The following is an 11,517-nucleotide window of genomic DNA, read 5'->3' on the forward strand; positions in this document are numbered from 1 at the left end:
TTTGTCGAAGACCCGAAGTGGAATCTACCCTTCGTGGTCCGTGTTTGTGAAGTCGATCCCTTACCCTCACGAAGTAAACGAAAAGAAATTCAAGAGGCAACATGAGGCGGCAAGGAAAGACGTCGAACGGGCTTTTGGTGTTTTGAAGGGGAAATGGGGTGTATTGAGTCGACCGATGCGAGCAAGATCGGTTAAAAAAATTAGGAATGTCGTGTACACGTGTATTATTTTACACAACATGATTTTGAAAGACGATGGAAATGCGATAGCACCGGTGCACATTCGGGATCCTCCGGTCGAGCCGGCTCTAGCCGATACGGTGTTGGGCGAGTTGTTGAATGAAGACACCCATTGGAGACTCAAACACGATCTCATAGATCATCTCGCAAGTCAAGATTTACCCCATCTTTTGGCCGATTCCGACGAAGACTAGTTTAAATTGTTTCATGCTAATGTAATTTTATTGTTTTTTAATTTAGTGTAACTTTGATGTTTTTAATTTAATTTATGAAACTTTATTGTTTTTAATTTATTTATATTAAATTAATTATTGCAAAAAAAAAATAATAATAAAAGTTTACCACTTCAGCAAGTGTTTAAACCAATGCCAACACTTTTCAGCAAAGTTTAAACACTTTTGCCAAATTGACATGGCGCGCTCTGATTGGTCGGTTTTTTGTTTTGCCACTTTAAAGTGTTTAACCACTCCTTATACCCTAAGCTAAATAAAACTAAGAACAAAGAAAACTAGCCAATTATTAGTTGCATAGAAACTATTTGTAGGTCAGAAAAACGTGGTACAAGTTAAAAGTGTCAAATAGATTAACTAAAAAAAGCTAAGAGAGAGACGGGTCAAATATGTAACAGACTAAATAGTTATTTTAATTATTAAAGGCGCAGGTCTTGCCAAAATGATGCTCAACAATTTAAATTTGGTGGAAATTACATATAAGCGATTTTTTATGGCACCGCATCATAAAAAAAACAACCCATGGCACCATCAAATGAGTTGTGTACTAGTGAAGTACCTGCCAATAATAGAAACACATATATAGCCTGATCAGTAGGGTTGCAAGTCATCTATGGATTCAAGACAATAATTCACTATGGTTGACAACAATAAAAGACATCATTTGACAGCAATAAAATAAACCAGCCATTCTGCACTCTTTTAACAGCAGCAATATTAACAACAGCAACAATAGAATATATAAAACTTTTATATATAAAAGCACGTAAAAATATACCTTAGTACCCAAAATCAAAATATTTTGAGCCATGGTATGCGGAGCTGAACTACCATCTAGAAGTGTGTTTTCCAGTTTCAAGGCATGGTGACATACTTTCTGTGTTGAATAAAAGCAAATATTATTGTTAACTTGTATAAGCATCACAATAACAAATCAATATATTTAATTAAAGTTGACTTGTAAATAGAGAAACATGTGCAGCAAGAATTTGTAAATAAACAGCTACTTATTTAACTTATACCATATTGTGGCAGTAGCTGACTCCTGAAATGAGCTGCTGAAAGAAGAAATGAGCCAGCAACAAGAACCATCAGTATATTTATTTAAAATAAGTGATGGTTGATGTGAATGCAAAAACAAATAAAAGAACATACATTGTCTTCTAGATAGTGGTCAACATTTCACGAGTATCAATAGGCTTTATGTTACATATTCAATACTTACATTCTTTTAGTTTTACCTCATTGAACTCCCCAGCTTGTGGCAGCATATTCAGACCTGTCGTTCCATCCAAAATGAGCAAAAGTAGTAGATGAACCAGCACTTCGCGACCGAATGATTTGCTAAAGCAATTAAACCAACTGCAAATGCACGTGAACATTTCAAACTAACAATTCCTTAGCTAAAAACCACCAACATAGATGGAATCAACATTAATGTGTAATGAAATGAACATGACATACCCTCTAGCCGAGTTTGACCATAGTTGACCAGTTTGACCATAGATGAGCAGCGACTTTGTCCATGTCAGTAAAAACACTGGTCAATTTGATAGGGTTTGAAGCAATAGAGAACAGAGTATGATAAATGTAAAGATGAATTGTGTATGAAATGAATGAAATATGGAATCTATGTAAGAACTGTGATGTAAAGGAAGGGAAAGTTGATTGAATGATAAAAAGGAATTACAGAACGGTAATGAAAATGATCTCTAACAATCCCAGGGATACTCCCTCTCTCATTGCATGATGCAAGAGCCACTCAATACTAACAGATTACATGCCCCACTACATGATTATTCCCTTCCTATTTATACTAACATGTGCCCACTAGCCACTTTGCACTTTGCCCCTCCTTGAATACACAATTAATTTTTTTGATCCCTCACAATTCTTATCATTGCCCTCCCCTTCAAGAACAGTCTTGTCCCCAAGACTAAAATCAGGAAACTGCATCTTCAGCCAATCTGCATCTTCCCAAGTGGAATCATCCACTGTTTGACCCTGCCAATGTACCAACCACTGTTCTGCAGAATCTGAACCATCCCGGATAATACGAGTAGCCAACACAGATTGAGGGACTAAGTGCAGAGCATCAGCCATATCTAACTCAGGAGGTAGAATCGTCTCACTAGGCCCCGAAACCGCTTTCTTTAAAAGAGAGACATGGAAAACCGGATGAATCTTCGAAGTTGCCGGTAAAAGTAATTTATAGGCCACAGCCCCTACCTTTTCCAGAATTTGAAACGGACCAAAGAACTTGGCTGCTAACTTTTGATGAATCCGACTAGCAACAGACAGTTGACGGTACGGTTTAAGCTTAACATACACCCACTCCCCTACCGAAAATTGCACATCCCGGCGCTTCTTATCCGCTTGAAATTTCATTGCCCCTTGAGCATTCGATAAGTGCGTTTTGAGTTGTTTCAAGGCCTCATCACGGTCTTGGAGTTCTCTCGCCACGGATTCGACCCGAATCTCTCCCGGAACAAATTGGAACACCGAAGGGGGTCGTCTCCCGTACACCGTTTCAAAAGGAGTCACTCCCGTGGATGCATGAAAAGTCGAGTTGTACCAGAATTCGGCCCAAGGCAGCCAAAGAGACCACGTTTTTGGCTGATCCACTGCGAAACAACGCAAATAAGATTCCAATCCACGGTTAATAACTTCAGTTTGGCCATCGGACTCCGGGTGATAGGCTGAACTCATGTGCAATTTTGTACCCATCGAACGAAATATTTCTTGCCAAAATTTACTTAGAAACAATGGATCCCGATCACTAACAATGGACTTTGGGATACCATGATGACGAATGACCTCCCTTATGAATACCTCAGCCACGGACTTGGCGGTATAAGGATGTTTCAATAGAATGAAGTGAGCATACTTAGATAATCTGTCCACCACCACAAGAACCACGGTGAATCCCTTAGACGGTGGTAACCCCACAATAAAGTCCATAGACAGGTCTTCCCAGACAGACTCGGGAATGGCTAGTGGCTGTAAAAGCCCACCAGGAAGGACCGAGCTAGCCTTACATCGTTGGCAAATATCACACTCCCGGATAAACTTTTTAATAGTAGAAGTCATACCAACTCAATACACATTAGCCGCCAACCTACGATATGTTCGATAAAACCCCGAGTGTCCGCCCGTAGCGGTGACATGAAACTCGTGAAGAAGAGCAGAAATATATTTTGAGTGTCGAGAAATAACCACACGATTTTGGTAAAACAAAACATTATTCTTGATAGAATATCCGGGGTATTTTTCTGGGGTGGCCAAATAATTAGTTACTAAAGTTTGAATTTCCTTGTCAGCTTGAGCCTCTTCAATAAGTTGGACCCCTTGCATCCAGATAGGGGTAGAAACAACTTGGAATAATAACCCGGAATCTGCACGACGGGACAAAGCATCAGCGGCACGATTCTCCCTTCCCGGCTTGTATTGAATATCAAAGTCATACCCCAAAAGTTTAACGACCCAATTTTGCTGATCGTACGAAGAGACACGCTGCTGCAGTAAGAATTTTAGACTCTTTTGATCCGTGCACACGGTAAATTTAGAACCTAACAAATAGGGACGCCAATGTTGCACTGCCAAGACTAATGCCATCAATTCCCGTTCATATGCGGACTTTGATACATTTCGATCGCTTAAAGCTTTACTAAAGTAAGCAATGGGCTTTTTATGTTGCATTAAAACCGCCCCAATCCCGCATCCCGATGCATCACATTCAACCACAAAGGGAATAGAAAAATCCGGCAAAGCGAGCACCGGTGCAGAAACTAAAGCCTGTTTCAATTGTTCAAAAGCAGTTTGGGCCACCGGAGTCCAAAGAAACGCATCTTTCTTAGTGAGATCAGTCAAAGGCCGAGCAATACTACCATAATTTTTAACAAACTTCCGGTAATAACCCGTCAATCCCAAAAAACCCCGAAGAGCCTTCAAGGTAGTAGGAATAGGCCAATTCACCACAGCAGCCACTTTCGAGGGATCCATTGATACCCCTTGACCAGTAATGACATGACCCAAGTAATCGATAGACGGTTGACCGAAGCTGCATTTGTCGGGATTAGCTTTAAAATTATGGAGTAATAAAATTTGAAATACCTCGGTTAAATCAGCAATATGAGCATCCCAAGTGGGGCTGTGAACAAGGATGTCATCGAAAAAAATGACCACTTTATGTCGGAGAAATGGCCGAAAAATGTCGTTCATCACCGATTGGAAGGTTGCCGGTGCATTCATGAGGCCGAAGGGCATGACTAAGTACTCGTAATGTCCATCATGAGTACGAAAAGCTGTCTTGTCAATGCTATCCGGATGCATCCGAATTTGATTGTAACCAGATTTGAGGTCCAATTTAGAGAAGAAGTTGGAACCGTGTAATTCATCAATTAGTTCATCAACGACCGGAATGGGGTACTTATTGGGAATCGTGGCGTTGTTTAAAGCACGGTAATCAACACACATACGCCACGAATTGTCCTTCTTACGAACCAAAATGACCGGACTCGAAAACGCACTTGTGCTGGGCCTAATCATACCCATCTGAAGTAATTCACGAACCTGCCGTTCAATCTCTGACTTTTGAACATGAGGATAACGGTATGGTCTTACACAAACGGGATCGGTAGAAGATAATTGAATGTGGTGGTCATGAGAACGAACCGGAGGCAAAGATGATGGAGGTTGAAAAATCGCCTCAAAATTTTGTAGGAGAGAAGATAATACTGATTGTTGAGAGTCGGTCAAAAAGGAGGACACAGGAGCAGAAACAGTAGAGGGGACAGAATCCATCAGTCCTTCCATAGACAACCACGAGTGCAGAGCCGATAAAGAAGAGTGACCTGTGCGAAGGCCCTGTAATTGTACCGACTTCCCGTGATATTGGAAACGCATCCACGAGTGTTCCCAATCATGGGTAACCTCTCCCAAGGATTTCAACCAATCCAATCCCAATATAAAATCCAGGGAACCCGTGTCAAACACTAATGCATCCACAGTAAAAGAACAAGGGCCAATGGTAACAGGAAGAGCTACACACCGTTCAGACACGTAAACAAAGTGTCCATCACCCAATTTAATTTTAATGCCTCTGAACATAGAGGAAGACAAACCCAACGCAGTAACTAAGCGACGAGAGATGAAGCTGTGAGAAGCCCCACTGTCGACTAGCATAGAGATTGTGAAACCCAGCAAAAGACCCTCCAATTTCATAGTAGAAGATGACTCCTGGGCAGCCAAAGTACCCGTAAATTCCAATGCATTACAGGTCCCTAATGAACAATCGGATTCAATGTCCTGTGTTACCAACTGATCCGGTTGCAAAACACATTGGTCCCCACTAGGGAAATCATCCTCATCCTCACCCAATAACAATACCCGTAACTTCCCTTCCGGGCACTTGTGAGTAGGCCCATATTGTTGACCACAACGAAAGCAAAGCCCTTTCTTACGCCGGTCTTCATACTCGGTGCGAGAAAGAGAACGAACACCCCTATCACGAGGTGAAAGCTGCCCCAAGTCACTAGCAGGAAAAGAGGATCTAGGGTTTACGACTGACCGTGTAGAGTCAGATTTTGGAAAAGCAGGCTTGTCAAATGGTCTGGAGTGAGAGACAGCCTTAGACTCAGAGCGGCCCCACAAAGAAGACCCATCTCGAGGCCCAAATGAACGGGGCCCATTAGGGTTAAGGTAACGGAAGCGGCCCAAAGCATCATGATCCGAAACTGGACGCAACATCAACTCCACATCTTTCGCCAAGTACATAGCATCTAAACGAGTTTGGGGACGATGAAGACGTACCCATTTTTTGACATCATCTTTCAGACCCGCCACAAAATATCCAATCGACTGTGATTCGGGCAAACGAGGAACCAGGGAAAGAAGGTACTCAAAATCATCGATATAATCAAGAACGGAGTCAGCCTGTTTAATTGTGGCTAATTGCTCATATGGATTATGAATTTCCAAACCACTAAAACGTTGGAGAAGCTCTAATTGGAAATCAGACCATGAAATAGTAGGATGGACTTGTGTGATTATCGTAAACCAGTGTTGGGCTACCCCAATCATACTCAAACGAGCTAATTGTAAACGATCCTCATCCACAGTGTGATTTAAATCAAAGTATAAATTTGCTTTTTGAATCCACCCCTGTGGATCAAACCCAGAAAACTCAGGGAGCTTTACCTTTTTAACCGCCCATGGCAGGGTGAGAGAATGATCTGTGTGCATTGACGGTCCGGGACGAGATCTGGCGCCGGAATACTCAAAACCCAGATCCGACTTACCAGAATCCAGCGGGTCGTCAGCCAGTCGCTTATCCTGCTTCGCCATCCAAGCCAATACCACTTTCCGGAATTCCCCAGATTCCCCTTTTTCTACGTCAAACGATTTCTCCACTGATTGCAGAGAAATACGAAATTCAGCAAAATCAGACTGTAATTGCTTAATCTGAGCGTCGTGTGCATCTAATCGAGAATTTGTACGGGTTTCCATAAGGGCAGAAATCGAAAGCACAAACGGCAGGTCAGGGCAGTGTCGGACCAATGATAGGGTTTGAAGCAATAGAGAACAGAGTATGATAAATGTAAAGATGAATTGTGTATGAAATGAATGAAATATGGAATCTATGTAAGAACTGTGATGTAAAGGAAGGGAAAGTTGATTGAATGATAAAAAGGAATTACAGAACGGTAATGAAAATGATCTCTAACAATCCCAGGGATACTCCCTCTCTCATTGCATGATGCAAGAGCCACTCAATACTAACAGATTACATGCCCCACTACATGATTATTCCCTTCCTATTTATACTAACATGTGCCCACTAGCCACTTTGCACTTTGCCCCTCCTTGAATACACAATTAATTTTTTTGATCCCTCACAATTCTTATCACAATTCCACAACATACTCGGTCCCACACCACCCGACTTTCGTGGGGTCAACGTGTGCTGCAAAAGCCCTCGAAACTTCTGTAAAAACTGACTCCATTCCACATTGGTCACATCTGCCGCTTTCACAAAGCTAGCACTCGTGGGTACTTGCTCACTCGCACTCCTATGCCCAGCCGGTGAGTTGCCTACGCTAAAGCTTTTTTTCAACGACGTCGATAGGTCCAACACAGAAGGAATGTTTCCTGATGCGGGACGCACAACGTCTTCTTCGTTTTCATCTTCTTCTTCAAGTTTAGAAAGCGGGTTTCTCCCAAATCCGAATTAGAATGGAAGCGTCGGGTTTATGGAAGATTCCAAATCATCATAATCGATTTCAAACTGGAAACCATCTTCATGCAGTCCGGTTTTAGGAGATAACACAAACTCATCTTAACCCACTACCCATCCGACCCTTTTTTTTAAATACCCATCCTGACCTATACCCATCCTAACCCAAACCTATCTTAACTTCTTACCCAAACTCATCCAACTTGCCCACTTTGCCACCACTACATGCTCGTGAAGACCAACAATTTGGAAAAGCAGCGAGTTTTAGTTTTGATAGTTAAACATGGAACTTAGTTTAAATGTTTAAGATTTGGAAAAGCCTCTCTATTTTGTTAGTAGTTATTTTCATTCATTAAAAAGTGTTGCAGTCTTTATACACGTCACTTATAGCAATATACTATTTGAAAGTCCATTTTAAATATAATTTGAAATAGTTATGGCAAGAATAAAAAAGAGATTTTAAGTGTATTCAGTTGACTTCTCAACTAGCTCTGAACTATTGATACAATAGAGTTTTGACCTGGACATCTGCAGTATTCTTATGTGTTTTATATATAATCTGATGCACTATATGCAAGTTTGCTTTTTCGTCAAAACATGAAATTTTTCTAAAGTAGTAACGACATGTCTGAACCATCCAAACTAACAAGTCCGAACCAGCTAAACAAACATACAATTAGTCCAAACAACTTACAATTACACCGCAACCCAACCCGCACCCAAGGGCGTAGCTTTCAAGGGGCCGGGAGGGGGGCCCGACCTCCCCGAACTTTTGGCTCAGGAGTGTTATGTATGTACGTTTCGTGTAGAATTTTTTAGATATATATGTTTTTGACCCACCGGTTTTAAAAAAAATTAACTTATATAGAATTTTTAGGTTCGGTGACTTCCAACCCCCGTTGGAAATTTTCAAGCTTCGCCACTGCCCGCACCCAGACCTGCAACAATCTGAAAACCGACCCATAACAATTTGAAAACCAACCGCAACTATCTGAATACCCAAGCCCAACCCACGCCCAGACCGGCAACCCACAACTACATTTGAAAACTCAAGCCCAACCTGTACCCAGACCCGCAATAATCTGAAAACCCACCCGCTACCAGCTGAATAACCAACCCAAACCCGGACCCGCAACCTTCAACAACCTGAACAATCAAGCCCAACCCACACCTGGACCCGGACCCAAAACCCTAACAGAAGTTGTCTTTGACTAAAAAAGGTCAAACAACATGGAATCAAAACCTCAAATGGTCAAAAGACCAACCGAATCGACTAGAATGTATGTGTGTTAAACTAAAAAAATAAGATAAATCTACTGAAATTTCAAAGAAATTAGGAATGTAGATACCGATTTTGGATGTTGGTGGGCCGTTGGTGATGAAGACCAGTGGTGGTGGTTTCGGAGCCGCGGATGAAGATGGCGGTTGAAGGTGGGGGTGCGTCTGGTGCGGGAAGGGTTGAAGGTGGGGGTGCGTCTGGTGCTGGTTGGTGTATGTGGTGGTGATTTTGGAGATGGGTCTCGTATGGTTGGTGATTTTTGGGGGAGATGCTGCAATACTAGAGGCAATATTTGGGGTTTATCAGAGAATTGGTGAAAATAGATGGGAGGGAAAAAGCCCGCCTACAATTATATTTTCCCATTCATTGGATCAGAACCCTAATCAACAGTCAGGTTTAATTAAGGAGGGGTAAAAGCGGATCCATGTGCTTGTCGCCACTAAAGGAAGGGATCGCTGCTAAAGGGGTCGCCCCTATTGCTCATTTTTCTTATAGTTGTATTCAAACAGAGTGAACGTAATGGACGAGATTTTGGAGAGATAAAAATTAGAGTGGGGGAAATTGATTTTTTAGTGAGAGTGAGAGGGAAATTGATGAAGGGTTAGGGGAATGAGCGGGAATATGAAATGATTTAGGGAGGGAAATTAATTTTTAGTGAAAGAGAATAACTTTTTAGGCTTCAAAGAGAGAAATGGTGAAAATTTTTAAAAGTTGTTCAAAATTTTTTGTGGCATAGGTAAAGTGCCATTAAAACATATAGAAAATTTTGGTGGCATATGCAAAATGCCACTAAAAGCCTTGATTAGTGACATGAAAGTTAAATGCCACTGAATGTATGTGTTAAATACCTAAAGTGTCATTAAAAACAAAAATTAGTGGCACAAAAACTATATGCCATTAAAAATGTGTGCCACTAAGTGGCTTTTTTTTGTAGTGTCCATGTAAAGATACGACCTTATCTACATACAACTTTGCCAATCTTTCCATGCTAAAGGTTTCTTTCATAGGTAGAAAGTGAGCAGATTTGGTTAATCGATCCACAATTACCCAAATAGCATCATTACCTTTTCTGGTTTTGGGTAACTTAGTAACAAAATCCATTGTTATAAGTTCCCACTTCCATACTGGCATCTCTAATTTTTGTAGTAGACCTGAAGGTTTCTGATGTTCTGCTTTAACTTGTGAACAAGTAAGACATTTAGAAACATATCTAGCTATATCCTTCTTCATTCCAATCCACCAGAAATTCTTTCTTAAATCTTGGTACATCTTATTGTTTTCTGGGTGTATAGTATACCTAGATTTATGAGCCTACTCTAAAATCTTAGATCTTAAATTTCCCTGCTTAGGTACCCAAATTCTGCTTTTGTGGAATTTCCAAATTCCATCATTTCCTTGTTCCAATTCTTTTATGTAACCTTTCATTCCTTCACCATCATCTTTGATTGCTGTTTCCTGAATTTCCTTCAATTGTTCCATTAAATCTACTTGTAGATTTATTCTAAGAGCACGGACTCGCTTTTGCTTCTCATGATACTTACGACTTAAGGCATCTACGACTGTGTTTGCCTTTCCTTCGTGATATTGAATATCACAGTCGTAATCACTTAGGATTTCTATCCATCTTCTTTGTCTCATATTTAACTCTTTTTGCCCAAATATATACCTTAAACTTTTATGATCTGTATAAATAGTAAACTTACTTCCATACAGATAATGTCTCCATATCTTAAGGGCAAAAATTATAGCTCCTAATTCTAAGTCATGAGTCGTATAATTTTCTTCGTGCTTTTTCAATTGTCATGAAGCATATGCAATCACCTTTTTGTGTTGCATAAGCACACATCCATATCCTAGTTTTCGTGCTTTTTCAATTGTCTTGAAGCATATGCAATCACCTTTTTGTGTTGCATAAGCACACATCCATATCCTAGTTTTGAAGCATCACAACATACTTCAAAATCTTCAGTTCCTTCTAGTAAGGCTAAGATTGGAGCATTTGTTAATTTATGCTTCAAGATTCTAAAGGCTTCTTCTTGTTTAGGTCCCCATTCAAACTTAATGGCTTTACAGGTTAGCTTAGTTAATGGTACAACTATCTTGGAAAAATCCTTAATAAACCGTTTGTAATACCCAGCTAAACCTATAAAACTTCTAATTTCCATTGCGGTTTGCGGAACCTTCCAATTGGTAATTGCTTCTATCTTAGCAGGATCTACGTGAATACCTTCATGATTCACCACGTGTCCTAAGAATTGCACTTCTTGTAACCAAAATTCACACTTCGAGAATTTGGCGTACAACTTTTCTTTTCTTAACAAAGTTAAGAGTGCATGCAAGTGCTGACAATGTTCGTCCTGATTTTTTGAATAAATAAGTATATCGTCTATGAAAACAATTACAAATTTATCCAAATATGGTTTACAGATCCTGTTCATCATGTCCATGAATGCTGCAGGTGCATTAGTTAACCCGAAGGGCATGACTGTAAACTCATAATGTCCATACCTAGTTCTAAAAGCAGTTTTAGGTATG

The 11,517-nt window shown here is 40.5% G+C and overlaps 1 long non-coding RNA gene across 2 annotated transcripts; it reads right to left on the reverse strand.

Annotated features, from left to right (window-relative positions):
- Positions 1–859: 859 nt before the first annotated feature.
- Positions 860–9,358, reverse strand: LOC118490326. 2 transcript variants are annotated; one of them, XR_004889240.1, is made up of 6 exons: positions 9,053–9,358; positions 1,934–2,009; positions 1,695–1,831; positions 1,492–1,527; positions 1,248–1,346; positions 860–1,028 (listed from the first exon to the last, which is right to left on the reverse strand). It is a non-coding gene; the product is annotated as an uncharacterized LOC118490326 (long non-coding RNA). The 2 variants fall into 2 exon arrangements; XR_004889239.1 differs by having other exon boundaries at positions 1,934–1,986; positions 9,053–9,355.
- Positions 9,359–11,517: the final 2,159 nt, after the last annotated feature.

Source organism: Helianthus annuus, chromosome 3 (genome assembly GCF_002127325.2).
Source record: "Helianthus annuus cultivar XRQ/B chromosome 3, HanXRQr2.0-SUNRISE, whole genome shotgun sequence".
Lineage (NCBI taxonomy): Eukaryota > Viridiplantae > Streptophyta > Magnoliopsida > Asterales > Asteraceae > Helianthus > Helianthus annuus.